We start from the raw sequence: 15,951 nt of genomic DNA on the forward strand, positions 1-15,951 counted from the left end.
ATGACCACCAAGGAGACCGACTTATCAAACTGCAAAGTCAATGTTTATTGTACACGTGTTCAAGACGGCAGGGACCTTGTCAGAGCAGCTGCAAGAGGAGGTGTGCAACCCTTCTAGAGACCACTATTTAAAGGAAAACCAGAATAGTTACATTAGCAAGCTGTGGGGTGACTGGTTCAATCCTGATTGGCTCTTGTCTAGGAACTTTTCACAAATTTTATATTTGAACCTCGTCTGTTACCTGTCAAGTTTTCTTTTCGGCTGAACATCGGGTGGAGACATTCTACAGTTATCTGCACTTTCCAGATGGCTACCCTGTTACTATTGCCCTAGCCATTTCTGAGGACTGGAAAGTTTTTACAGGAAATAGCTTACACAAGACACAAGATGGAAACAGAGGACAAATTGGAGGAATATTTGTTCTTCAAAGACCACCCACAAAGTGGGCCAGTATTTTAAAGGTTTCTGGCAACACCTCCCCCTTTTGTCTAAATAAGCAAGTTGATAAGCCTAAAACAAAACTATATAAAATAAGAACAAATATCATGTATTGTCCAGGTTAAAGAAGAGGAAAACATACATTAAAATTATAACTACAACCAACATGAACAACATAAAACAAGAAACATATGATAAATGTTTAAGTAGCTATTCTATTCTAAGGAGTTTAAATCTTAAAAATATCTTGGCTATGTCATGACTATCTAGTCTTCATTCCCACCAAAGACCTAAGAAAGGAAACAATATTACCACCATAAACAGGAGTTGCAATCAAGCAACTTCCAAAATGAGCAATTAGTGTCAGAGACAATTAACTACCTGGGCAATCACCCAAAGTCTCATTGTCAACTTTAGGACAACCAACTGTGCATAAGACATAGAGTATCTGACAGACCATTTTCAGAGGCAGGAAAATATGGAAAATAATCAACCTGTTTTGGCAAGGTTTGGCAGTCTTTTTGTTTGTGTCCTGCTTGTATAATCAAGACAACATGTATTTTGTCAGTAGCCAATGCAGGACAGTTCTTTGGTCAAAAGCCAATTTTGTCAAGAAAAATACAAGGTCCAAGTGGATTGCCTTGGTGCTTGCTCAACATTCTCTTGGGAATAGATTATTGTTGCCAGGAGCAATTGTGTCTCACGTCAACAGAATCATAAAGTATTTAAATGCCATATTCTATACTTCTTTGAAGTGTTTCAAGATAACCTATCTATGTTTAATACAATTTCTATGCATCTTAAGAACCTGATTAGTCTACTTGTAAGTATGGCAAGCAAGGATGACTATTTATCTAGCATTGTTAATAGCTATATAACTTAAAGACTAAGTCTTCATATTAAAAAATTAAACAATCTTTAACCAAATGTGCAAAAAATACAGTGACCTCAAAATGTAAACAATATTTGCATAAGTATCTTGATCAGAGGTAGAAATGTATAGTGCATATATCCTAAAATTTTTTAATATACAAAATATCTTTAAAAGACATAGAAACATGGATGCATACAATATGACAAAAAAACCCTCTTCTTCAAATCTTCTTTATAAAGTATCTACATTTGAAGCAGATAGCAAAATGTCATCCATTTTATGGTAAACTATAGGTTCAGGAAATTGCTTACATATCATTTCCAATGGCTGAATTAAAACATATTGACACAGAGAGGAGCTGTTTATTATTCTCTATGGTAGATTTCTCGATTGATTCCTTTTAGTAGGCTGAGAAATATAAGTAACAGCTGTGAAGAAAATTTTTTTCTTTCTTCTTTTGAGTAAAGGTATAGTGAAGAAACAATCTTTTAAGTCAATAATTATAAGAGGCCATTAATTAAGCAATATGGAAGGCAAAAAAAACAGCTCTTAAATCTGTCACTATTCTCCATTTTGCAGATTAAAAAAAAAAAAAAACAGAGGTAAATTCCAAGGGATGGTTGATTCTTTAATATGCTGGATGTCAAGTTGCTCCTATACCAGCTGTACTAATGCCTGAAGTTTCTCTAAGGTTAAAGAACATTGTTTAACTCATATAGGTTTCTTAGATAACCATTTTTAAAGTTAGAGCCATTGGCACTTCTGAAAGTTTGTTAGTTGTTTTGTATTTTGGTACAGCCTGAATGGTTGGTGACTGTTTATCTTAAAAATACCTCGTAATATCCATCCTAGAAAAATGAGTTGGTTTATATTCCATTTCTGAGACTGCAGGAATGTTTATTTGGATATTCCATTGTTGCAATTGATCAGAACCCTTACATTCACTGATACACTGCTCACAAATGGCCTCAGTTGTCCTCTCATACATTGGCCCAATGTTGGCCTTTGCCACATCTTCTATGTAATCCAGAAGATTGAGACCTTCTATTTTTTTTATTCAAAGAAGAAACATTATTTCTAGGAACATCTTGTCTACAATTCCTTATCAGTGTCCTATTCTAGTACAATTAAAACATTAGGCATTTTGATGTTTCCTCATATCTTTGGAAATAACTTCTCCTACCCAAGTCTCAGTATTATAGTCAAATGGCTTTTGATTTTTTCAAGATCTGTTTATTCATTGGTGCTGATTTGACCTTTAAAGACACAGGAATCTTTTTACATTCTAAATAGACACTTTCAAAAGCCAGAGATTCAGTAAGTACTCATCTAGCTTCTGGATCTGTTACTCCTATTTCTACAGCTTTAGTTAATCTTCATAAGAAATTAATAAAGGGTTATCTTTGGTGTTTTATTACCTTAGTAAATGATTCTATTCTTTCTCCTAGTTTTTGAATCCTGTCCCAATCATTCAAGACTCCTATATAGTATAGGAGCAAGATGTATCATTGTAAATAACTTGATTCTGTGGAACAGCATAATGACCCTCAAAAAGAATTTGACCTTGAAGGCCTCAACTCTTTTGACTCTACCTTGATGTTCCATAGCATTGGCCTCCACTCTCCAATGCTACTTCTCCTGTAACTGTGGCCCATCTTCTAGCACCACTGAGACAACATGAATCCAATCTTATAAAATAACCCAATTACTTGAAGCTCATGTCTTTACAACATCCCTTAAAAATGGTGAATGCATGCTATAAGATGGTACTGCTTGCATAATATCTTTTAGAACTTTCATATTTATAGGTTTTCATTAACATTCTATGTATTTGTTTGCATATTGAGTGTTTCCTGGATAATAACAAAATAAGTAATTAAAACAATTGGTAAGTCATTTCTGATTCTGAGAGGTACTGGTGATGCTAAGTTCTTTGCCTGTACCTCTTCTCCTTGATTATCAGTTCTAAAAAGTTTCTTAATCAATTCAAATCTTCTTATCAGTCTTTTCTAAATCTTGAATCTCTTGACCTGTAAATGTTTCTAATGATTTCATCAAATCAATTAATTTCTGGTTCTCATTCTACATATGAGATTCCAAGGTTTTAAGTTTTTCAATAATGATACCTTCTCATCCTATGATATTATTTTGAGGTGTGTATATGGCCTTCATGGAAGGATGTTCTATTTCCTAAAATACAATAAATTTTTAACAGATTCTGATTACTAATTTCAATGGTATGAATCTTTTTAGATAATTTTCACTACCATTTTGTAAGGATTCATAACCGATTGAAGTGGATTGAATATTTTACTACTAAATTAAAGTTATTGTTTTCAATATTATAAATCATTTTGGCTAAAGACTGTATGATTCCTAAAAGTTTCTCATTCTTAACACTGTTATCAAACCTTTTCTTTAAGGATACAATATGAAGAGTAACACTAATTGCCAATATTAGCACAAATATTTATGTGCCAGTTATGTCATATAGCTCTTGCAGAATTCCATCCATAATAGAAACAATAAGGTTTTTAATTTCCTGGATAGTGATATTGCCTGATACTATCTTGGAGTTGGTTTAGAGTCTTCAGTCTTCAAATTAATTTATTTTTTATTCATTGATTCTAATTTATTTATTTATTATTATATTAACTTACCTGTGTTTTAATTTTTAGAAAACTGTTGTAGGTGCAATAATCTCGATTAGACAGTAGGTGTCACAGTTGTGGCAGAAAGGCAGGTTCAAGATGAGAACCTGAATTACCCAAGACTCTGAATTACTAGCAAACTTATTTAAAATTTAAAGGCATCATACCCACATATGAAGAAAACTTGAGTTGTTCAGAAGGCCAAGAAACCCAGAACTGTCAGGCAGCATGAGCTGCTAGATTACTTGCCAGAAGCTGCAGTTAGCATTTAGTAGGTAAGACCAAGCCACATTGGTGTAGAATGATGGGAAATTGCCAAGTCACCACAGAAGTTCAGCAGAGTAAAACTGCACACAACTGGGCACCAGAGTTATAGTTCTGATGTGGAGAGGTAGTTCCGTTGTGTTGGATGGGAGAAGGCTGCAGGCAGGTGTCTAGGCCGTTAGCAGCAATGACTTGGACTCAGGCCACATGAGCACACTGGGTGCCAATTTCTGAGTATACAAAAGAGTTGCAAAATAGCCAGGAATAAACTATAAGAAAAGTTTATTTATTTGGGTTAAACTCACAGAAATAGTAGCAATCCACAGTCCTCTGTCTGCACTGGGAAATGTAATCAAATCTAACAGCCAAGATGGCCATCTAAGATTTTCATCTGCATTTATAATACATGAGACCAGGCCCAATATAGGCTGGTATCTTAAAGGCTATTGGCTGAAGAAGTTTCCAAGCAGAAAGTAATTCTAAAAAATGATGACCCTTCTCTCACCAGAGTTTGTCCCCAGTGTTAGATACATTTATTAGGGTTTAGTTATAAGTGGTGTAGGGTTGGGGGTGAAAATGAAGTAGGATCAGAGATCTCTTTAGAGAAAAAGAAGGGAATGGATAGGATGGGATAATAGATTATTACTTGTGAACTTTTATTTAAAGACAATTTACATAGGTATAGATTCATGTATATTGTAACAATTTAAAATTATACTTACTATTTTGAATATGCTCCTATTTTTGTTTACAATAATGTTTACACCTATGCAAAGCTGTTTTTGTCATATTCTATGAATGACTGTTCCTGGCAGCACTGATCTAGTCCCAAAAGAATGTCAGTGAAGACACTCCACTCAGAATGCTGGAGGAACTCCTTCAGCCAATGACCTTTGAGATGACAGATCACTTTGGGCATGGCCATGGCTACTATAAATAAAGCTGCAGAAATATGTACACACTCTCTCCCTTTCTCTCTCTCTCTCTCAAATGTTGGATTTGGTTCCTGTTTCCCACTTGTGCAGAGGATGAGTCTACCCATAATTTAAAAAAAAAAAAAAACATTTGTTATACTCAATTCTGAGCCGGTGTGGGTCTACTTTATTTTGGTCATCTACATCAGGCACACACTCACATAGGGCATGAGTCGACACCCAGCTGTACCATCCCAAAATGTCCACAAATACTTTTTTCCCTGCTTCTCTTTCAGGACTGCCAGTTCAGGCATGCATTTCCCCAAATATGCCCATTTGCAACTCCTGCTGGCCACTGCACCCTCTCCAGCTGGTGCCTAGGCCCTGCAGCTTACCAGACCACACATGTTTTTCTTCTACTCTGATCCCCACCATATTCTGCCTGCTGGTAGCTTCCAGGCCCCATTTTCAAAACACTACTTGTGGAAAACTCTGGGTTCCTTCCTATTCTGGCTAATTTAAACATCCATATATGAATGTGCAGCTCTTAATTAATTAATTAATTAATTCCTAGGTAATTCAGGTACTGTAAACTTCTTTGCTGCTCTCGTCATGTGCATCTGAAATTGTGACACCTGATGCTCAATAAAGATTATTATACCTACAACAATTTACTGAAGACCCATAAAATGGTATGTTCATTTGATTAATAAATAAATCATTTAATTAATATAATCACAGACACTACATAACCCAAAAATTTCATAATCTCTTTGCTTTCACTATGGACACTATTCTGTAATGGTTATGTGATTTTTCTGATACATCCATTTCCTGGTATTGTGACTGAGATTTGTCCTTCATATTATATCTTTAAAATGATGGTTTGATACCAGAGTCAAAAACGAGGCTCTTTTAGAAATGATACAGATTTTATAGACCAGTAAGGAACAGCTAGCTGATAAGATTTATGCCACTGTAAATCAAAAATTTTTTAAAAATTAATACCATTAAAAAGATTGACAGAAATGTGAAGACAGAATTCAATCTATTTCACTGGGATATGGTACCTTAGAAAAGGGTGCTGAGAAATAATCTGAAAGAATTAAGAGTGTTAAAATTGGCAATCAAATCATGTTAAAAAGTTATTATAAGTTACCAGATAGAGTATCTTTTCAGGAAGGGAAATTTCATAGCATTCAAAATAATACTCAAGGATGGGAAGGTACCATTAATAGAAAAATTTCATACCTTGGTATTATATGTGCAAAATGAAGATCAGAAATTATTTAAGTTGATAAAATTACTAGAAATATTCACAGGTAAAGATATTTAGATTTTACAAAAAAAAAAAACAGTGGTAGTAAGATTTGAAACTTTTGAGGAAATAATTGGAACTGATAAGCAGGGAGAGGAGGTACAAGGAAAGGATTCAACAATGTCAGTACTTGTCAGAGTGAGAGATGACTTAAGCGTTTTACCTACTTACATCATAATAACCTCTGACAAACTACTAAATACTCAAAAGGATTAAAAAATACAGTGGAAGACTATAGGTATAAACAATCCAAAGGAAATTATATCCATTGGTATCTTATAGTTTGCATTCACCATTTTTCAGTGATTGGTAAAGATGTGGGCTTCATGCAATAAAGATACCCTACACAATTTGCTTCAATTCAGCTCAGTGGTCTTTGAAGTTGGACCAAAATTACTAGGGAAATACTACTAATGAGAAGAGACAAAATTTTAGAAAAAGAAGAAAGAGCAGAAGGACTTGAGGCTCCCAAGATCAAATTCTTATCATGATCCACAGGATCAAACTCTTTATTATGGATACATCTTGTCCCTATAAAGTCCATCAGCATTAAGACCTAGGATAAAGAATTGAATCATATACTAGGATTAAACCAGGCCAAAGAGAACAGTTTAATGACTTTAGAGAAAAATTATCTACGACTGAACAAATAGGAGCAACAGACCCCAAAGCTAGATAAGTACATTTTGAATGCCACTTTAGAATGCAAAAATATACTTGGGACTTTAAAGTTTAGATAAGCATCAATGTATGAATGGATTCTACATACAACCAATGTTGAGGGATATGACTGTAATAATGAGGCTTGGGTAGGAGAAGAAATTTCTTTTTTTTTCTTTTTTTTTAAAATTTATTTATTTATTAAGGATTTCTGCCTGCTCCCCGCAACCGCCTCCCATTTCCCTCCCCCTCCCCCGATCAAGTCCCCCTCCCTCATCTGCTTGAAGAGCAATCAGGGTTCCCTGACCTGTGGGAAGCCCAAGGACCGCCCACCTCTATCCAGGTGAGCATCCAAACTGCCTAGGCTCCCACAAAGCCAGTACATGCAGTAGGATCAAAAACCCATTGCTATAGTTCTTGAGTTCTCAGTATTCCTCATTGCCTGCTATGTTCAGCTAGTCCAAATTTATTCCATGCTTTTTCAGACCCAGGCCAGCTGGCCTTGGTGAGTTCCTGATAGAACATCCCCATTATCTCAGTGTGTGGGTGCACCCCTCGCGGTTCTGAGGTCCTTGCTCGTGCTCCATCTCCTTCTGCTCCTGATTTGGACCTTGAGATTTCTGTCCGGTGCTCCAATGTGGGTCTCTGTCTCTGTCTCTGTTCATCGCCTGATGAAGGTTAATATTCATGAGGATGCCTATGTGTTTGTCTTTGGATTCACCTTCTTATTTAGCTTCTCTAGGAACATGAATTATAAGCTCAATGTCCTTTATTTATGGCTAGAAACCAAATATGAGTGAGTACATCCCATGTTTCTCTTTTTGGGTCTGGCTTACCTCACTCAGGATAGTGTTTTCTATTTCCATCCATTTGTATGCAAAATTCAAGAAGTCCTTGTTTTTTACTGCTGAGTAATACTCTAATATGTATATATTCCATACTTTCTTCATCCATTCTTCCGTTGAAGGGCATCTAGGTTGTTTCCAGGTTCTGGCTATTACAAACAATGCTGCCATGAACATAGTTGAGCATATACTTTTGTTGTATGATAGGGCATCTCTTGGGTATATTCCCAGGAGTATTGCTGGGTCCAGGGGTAGGTTGATCCCGAATTTCCTGAGAAACCGAAACACTGCTTTCCAGAGTGGTTGCACAAGCTTGCATTCCCACCAGCAATGGGTGAGTGTACCCCTTTCTCCACAACCTCTCCAGCAAAGGCTATCATTGGTGTTTTTGATTTTAGCCATTCTGACAGGTGTAAGATGGTATCTTAAAGTTGTCTTGATTTGCATTTCCCTGATCGCTAAGGAGAAGAAATTTCAAAGGTCAAAATGTCAAATGATTTAACCATGGTAGAATAGAACATCTAAAAAAAGATTGTAGACAACACATTATTAGAAATAATGCCTCCTCTACAAATGGCAAAAATAGAAGTCTCAGTCTTCTAGATTATGTAGAAGATGTGGCAAAGGTAAATGTTGGACCAATAAATGTAGATAAACAAAAGATAGACGAGACAACCTATTACCCTCAGGAAACTGCTTGAGGGCCTTATGTATCCCTCCAGGTCAAACATTGTCCATTCATTCCCAGTCACTGTGGAAAATATGTTCATTCCACCAGGAAAATTAAAAGATCCAGTGCCTACTGTAAAAAAAAAAAAAAGTCCAATTATGGATGATCAAATAAACACAGAGGAAGAATCAAAAATTCCAATAGAAAATAGGAAACATATTTTGGCAGACTTCTATAAAAGACCAAAGACAAAACCTGAGTGCAAATAAATAACACTGTAATTAAGGGGTTAACGGACACAAGTGCAGATATATCTTTCATTACTCCAGAATCTGGCCATCCAAATTGGCCTCTTCAATAGGCAAATGTTCAACTACTAGAAATTGGAACTCTACCTCAAGTTACACAAATGCAGGATATGGGATAAATGCATAGGGCTAGAAAGACAGAAAGGAAGGCTGATGCCATATGTGACTAATATAGCAGTGAATTATGGTGTTGTGACCTACTGCAACAGTGGGATACACAGATTAACATTTGTGCAGTCCCAGAAATTCATGATTCTTGGACTGCACTATAAGGGGCTATAAAAAAAATGGTTACCAGGCATTTAGGCTTTTAAAAATTTACAAAACAGCAAATATTCAATGGTACCAATGGCCATAAGTTTAAAATTGTCAACTAAGGAACCAATATGTGTTAATCAATGACCTTTAACAGAAGAGAAACTGCATAATTAAGAACAGCTGGTATGGGAGCAACTATATGTTCATCATATTGAAGACTCAATCAGCCCTTTAATTCTCCTGTATTTTTTAAAGAAATCTAAGAAACTGAGAATGGTGACAGACCTCAGAGCTGTCAGCTAGGTAAAAGATACAGTATGGAATTCTATTGCCTTCCCTATTACCTAAAGGAAGCATCTTATTGTTATTGATTTAAAAGATTGATACAATAGGTTTCTAGAAAATTACAACACAAGTAGTACAAATTTGGAGAGATTGATTGGGGACTCTTAATGACTTTCAAAGATTGTTTGGAGACAGTTCCAATCTACAACTACTGTTGGTATTATGTCTGATCTAATAATTTATTTAAACAAAACCTTAGATGGTGACAAAGAATTAAATTGCCCAGTGAATTAACAGCTGAATCTTAGAAAGAATTAATTTTGGTTGAGAGAAATTACAGAAGACACATGTGGATAGGGTAGATCTAAACTGGAATTGAATTCTAGTCATATTACATTCCAGAATTTCCCCTACACTAATTTTAATGCAAGCAGAAGATATTATCTTAGAAGGTATTATTTTACCATATAAACCAATTAAAAAAATAAAAATTTATGTGCAACAAGTCTTTTAATTAAGTATAAAAGTAAAATTGAGACTTTGTTAATTAGCAAGAATAGACCCAGCAGAGATTATAGTGACTTTTACTACTGATGAAAGTAAAATAAACAAACAAATAAATAAATACATAAATAAATAAACAAACACTGGCAAAGAGCTTGCACTAAATTTTTAGGAGATATTAATAATAATTATCCCCAAAAAGATAAAATTAATTTTAAAGAAAGGAATACATGGATTCTTCTCCACATTGTATAAGACACACCAATAATAGGAATCAATACATTCTATACTGATGCAAATATCAGGAAATCAGGAAAGGCAGGATTCAATTTAGAAGTTTTAAATAAGGTGGAACAAAGCCCTTATAATTCTGCCCAAAAGGCAGTACTTTTTTTAGTACTAAGGGATTTAAACAATTTTTAATATAGTTACTGATTCTAAATATGCAAAAAAAGTTGTTTTATATATTTAAACCACTCATTTATACCAGATGATACAGAATTGACTTCACTATTTTTTCAATTTCAAGATATAATCAGGAATATGTTTAGTCCCATGTATATAACACACATGCAATAACATACGAGTCTGCCAGGTATTCTAGCACAAGTTGATATAGAAATTGATTGGATATTGATTGAAAATAGGCAGAAGACCTCAGAAATTGATAAAAAATAAGTCAAAAATAGAGGTTTAAAGAATATGTTTTCTACTACATAGCAACAAGCTAAAAAGATTGTAAGGAGATGGTTTACTTGCTTTTCTGTAAACAAACACTGCTACCTGCAAGAAGTACCTCAATTAACTATAATTGCCTTATGACCGGTAAGATCTAAAAAACTACAAAATTTCCAATAATATAACTATTGTGGAGTTCAATAATTACTTCGCTAATTCTATGAATTGTATTTGGAAAGGATTATGTGGTTTTCTTATACATCTCTCTATTTCATTCTAGTGATTAATTTTGTTTTTCATATCATTCATTAAAAATGATTTGATAACATGGCCAATATGGAGATATTTTTAGAAATGATACAGTCTTTACAGACTAATAATGAAATATAGTTGGAAAGATCAACATTCTGGAGAGAGATACCATTAATTTAATAGACAAAATCCAGTCAATGTTTAAGGGTACTGAGATATTATCTAAAAGAATGTATACTGCTGAATTTAATAACTGGAATCTGTTGAAAAGCCATGATACATTAACAGATAAGATATCTCTCCAAGAGGGTAATATGTATGCTATCAAAAATTATGTCCAAAGATGAGACATTATTGGTAGAGGAGAATTGTCTGTATTCTGTCAATCATGTATTTTAATAAAATGCTGATTGGCCAGGCAGGAAGTATAAGTGGGTCAACCAGACTGGAATTAGAGGCGAGGCGATGAGAACAGGAAAATGCTGGAAAGGAGGAAGCCCATTCCTCCCATTCCCAGTACTGCCCAGACCAAGGAAGAAGCAAGATGTAATCTACCCAGCTGAGAAAGGTACCAAGCCATATGGCTAACGGAGATAAGAACAGTGGGTTAATATAAGGTATAACAGTTAACAAGAAGCCTGAGCTAATGGGCCAATCACTTTTATAACTTATGGAGATCTCTGTGTGATTTTCTCTGGGACTAAATGGCTGGGGAACCAGGTGGGACAGAAACCCCAAAAAGCAAGACTGACCCCTCATGTTATACATTATCTTTTGGACAAATTTTCTATCTTGGAATCCTCAATGAGGGCATTAGAACAGAACATTGGACAGGAGATTCAGACTTTACAAAAGGCAGTGGTAAAAAAAATTAAAAAGTTTGATTGAATTATTGAAACTGATGAACAGGGACAGAAAGTACAAAGGCAAGATTTAGCCTAGTCAGGATGTACCAGACTTCATGATGACTTGCCCAGATTTTTAACTGCCTATATGGTAATTTCCTTGGAAAGAACATCTGGCACAAGGTACCCGAAGGAACCAATACATGGGAACCAATACATATAAGATATTTAATATAAATTCAACAAGCAATAGTAGCTTATAAACTACATTCACAATTTGCTAGAATAGCAAATATGTGGGCTTCAAGCAATAAGACTACCCTACACATTAGCTTCAATTAATCTCAGAAGTCCTAGAAGACTGACCTCAGCTGCTTTAAAAGACTTATTGGAGATAAAAGCAAACATTTTAGAACAACAGGGGAAAGAGAAAGGATTTGAGACTTCCCAAGATCATACTCTTAGCAAAGGCCATTACTCTGATCCTCAAGACTAGGTTGTCTATGACAAACACAACTTGACCCTATATAGCACAGCCGACTTAAATGTTGGGACAGAATTCAGGACCTAGGAAAGAGAATAGAATTATATATTAAGGAAAAACAGGGCCTGAGAGAACCCTTTAGTGATTTTTTTTTACAAAGATTAAGGCTGTACGAATAGGAGTGACATACCAAGAAGCTTCACATGATTTTTTGGCTTTTGAAAATGCCAATTTAGAATGCAAAAAAATTCCTGGGATGGTAAAGGTCACATCAGCCACAATAGATGAATGAATCTTGCATGCAATGAATGTTAAGACATTTGATTTATTATGGATACTTGGATAAGAGAAGCAATTTCTGATGGTGTGAGGATACACCAAAATGCTGAATGTTTTAATTGTGGTAGAATAAGACATCTGAGAAGGGATTGTAAGCAAGGAATTCATAGAAATAATGCTGTCCCTAGAAACAGCAAGAATAGATGCTCTCTACCTACTGGTATATGTAGGGGGTATGGCAAAGGCAGAAATTGGACCAATGAATGCATATCAACAAAAGAAAGATAAGGCAACCTGATAACTCCTTTTGGGGTCTCTAGCAGGCCCCCATATCAAACATGGTCGAATCATTTCCATTTACTGTGTATAATGTGTCTCAAAATGAAAATTTAAAAATGTAGTGCCTACTGTAAAAAAATCATACTGTTCTGGATAATGAAATAGACATGGGTGCTAACTCAAAAACTCCAGTAGAAAATAGGAAACATATATTCTGACAGACTTCTGTAAGTGATCAATGATCAAAACTAAAAGTGTGTATAAATTACAATGTAATGTAGGAATTAATAGACATTTGCAGATATGAGTATCATTACTGCAGAATCTTGGGATTCAAATTGGCTTCTTCAAGAAAAGGATATTCAATTCCTAGAAATTTGAACCCTATCTCAAGTGAAGAAAAGCAAAAAATAGGTTAAATGCATAGGGCCAGAAGGACAAACAGAAAGGCTAAGGCCATATGTACCAATATTGCAGTGATTTTCATGGGGTCCTGACCACTTGCAGCAATGGAATACCAGATTAACATTTCAGCAGTCTCAAAACCTCATGTCTCTGGGAAGTATAATATGAAACATTAAAAACTAAGTTCAGCAGCCATTTAGACTGAACAAAAAGTAACTAGCAAACCTTCAGAGGTGCAAATAGCCCTGACTTTAAAATGTCTAACTGAGAAACCAATACATGTTAAACAAAGGCCTTTAACAGAAGATAAACTACATGTTTTAGAACAGTTGGTACAGAAGCAAGTAGATGTTCTTTATATTTCTTAAATCTATATTTAACATTATATGGATGATATTTTGCTATATGATTCAAACACAGGTGCTTAAAAAGAATGTTTGAAAGAAGTAAAACAAACAAACAAACAAACAAAAACTTTTGCCTAAAAGGAGATTTCAAATTGCTCCTGAAAAAATAAAAAAGGAGATGCTGTCAATTACATAGGTTACAAAATAGGTCTAAAGATAATTTGAACACAAAGGTCATAAACTAAAAGAGACTGATTTAAGACTCTTAATGACTTTCAAAGATTGTTAAGAGACATTTTCAGTCTACAACCAATTCTTGGAATGACATCTGATCTAATTAAATATCTAAACAAAACACCAGATGGTTACAAAGAGCTAAACAGTGCAATGGAATTAAAAGCTGAAGGTGAGAAAGAATTAACTGTTGTTGAAGAGAAATTACAAGAGGCACAAGTGGATACGATGAATTAATGGTGTAGGAGTTTTTTCTGTTTGTGTGTTGTTTTCATTGGTTAATGAATAAAGAAACTGCATTGGCATTGTTGATAGGGCAGAACTTAGGTAGGTGGAGAAAATAGAACTAAATGCTTGGAGGAAAAGGGCAGAGTCAGAGAAGCCATGAATCTTCTGCCTAAGACCAACGAAAGTTAGAATCTCCGGTAAGCAATTGTCACATGGTGACACACAGATTAATGGAGATGGGTAAAACTTTCTGTTCCTCATTCGTGTAGAAGACTCTGATCCACAAATCTACTCCTAAATAAATAACCCTTAATTTCACTCAGTTCTGAGCTCCTGGAGAATTTTTTTTTTTCATCCATCTTCAAGTCTGAGAACTGTCTTATTTAGGAAACACAGGAAGATATTTTGGGAACTCCTTTGGCCAACTGCCTTTAAGATACTTGTCCACTTCAGGCATAATCTCAGGTACTGTAAATGCAGACAGAAAGCATTTGAGGCCTTCTTGACTGATGGATTTGGTTCCAGTTTCCAGTATGTGAAAAGGACTGCAGATTGCTAGTCTTTCTGTGAGTTTATTCGCAAATAAATAAACCTTTGTTGTAATTGATTCTGGGTTATTGTGAGAAGTTTTTGAGTGAATACAGCATTCAGTAATGGGCACAGGAAACAGAATAAGAGACTCAGGAAGCTAAATGATAAACAAAATTAGTAAAATCTAAGGAATAATCTAATGTACATAGTAGAATCATGGGAAGTAAATAATTTGCATTTACTCATAGCTTTCAGGATAAAGTTGAAACTTAAACTAAAATTCAGTTGCATTATCAACACTTCAAAAGAAAATAGTAAGATTCCTCCATGAGAACCTTTTCTCTCTTCTAGATGTGGTAGGATATATGTCTCATTCAGAAAGAGGCTCTGGAGTTTTTTCATGTTCAAATTAACCAGAAGGAATCTGGAAAGTATGAGGTTAGAGCACAAGATCAAAGCATTTTTTTTTCCTTTAACTTTGATATACATGACATGGATAAGCCATCTGATAGCATTATCAAGTTTTCTTTCAAAGACACTGCTTTATGAAAGAATTGTTTAATGGTGATTCTAATAGTGGTAGATAGACGCTTTCACAGATTGAAGTGGAAAATCAGATTCCTTACTTTTAAATAAATGAATGGTTTACCTTAGAAAGATGAAACAAATGAATAAACACACAGAAGCCTATGGGAGCAGAGGTTAAATAAAGAAAAAAATATGAAAAATATCATTAATAGCAGCAAAAGAAAAGCCAGCTAATACTATGAGACATGTTCTAACATAAAACCATTATCTTTGTAAGAAAGTTTTTAGGTAAAGAGAAAAAGAGAGTCCTAAACTGAAACAGAAATATATATATATATAGTGCAGTTAACATATATAGGGTGAAAATTAAGATAGGTTTTATTGTTTAAGGTTACTTGAAAAAATTAGAGATCAGCAAAAAAAAAGATAAAAATGACCCTAAAATTTTGAAGGATAGTCATTTCTACAATAGAATTTACACAAAATTATGAAATCTAGAGAACAGATTAGACGTTATTAGTAATATTTTAACCAGGTAATTTCTTTAGGAAGGTTCTATTAAATAGTGAAATGAGATTAAGCAAACAAGTTTACCTAGGAAACACAAAATTAAATATAAAGCCAAATAGCATGGAGCCAGATAAAGATGTTACAGAAAAATGCTTAGATTTCAGTTATGGAGACAGATTTGTAGCTAATTTTCACCACTAATACATATTTTAAAGACTATGCATTATTAAGATCCTTAAGAGAAACATAACTACTCAAGACAATGACCACAATTGACTGTACTTGATTAATGCAATATTCTTAACCTACTCTCTCTTGTTGCTTGGATATTATGCTATATAAAATAATTCCACTGTTGCAGT

General features: G+C 34.5%; 1 pseudogene; it reads left to right on the forward strand.

Annotated features, from left to right (window-relative positions):
• Nucleotides 1–15,951, forward strand: part of LOC142855734 (ADP/ATP translocase 2 pseudogene) — a 45,702-nt pseudogene continuing 29,751 nt past the window's right edge.

This window comes from Microtus pennsylvanicus, chromosome 8 (genome assembly GCF_037038515.1).
Source record: "Microtus pennsylvanicus isolate mMicPen1 chromosome 8, mMicPen1.hap1, whole genome shotgun sequence".
Classification (NCBI taxonomy): Eukaryota; Metazoa; Chordata; class Mammalia; order Rodentia; family Cricetidae; genus Microtus; species Microtus pennsylvanicus.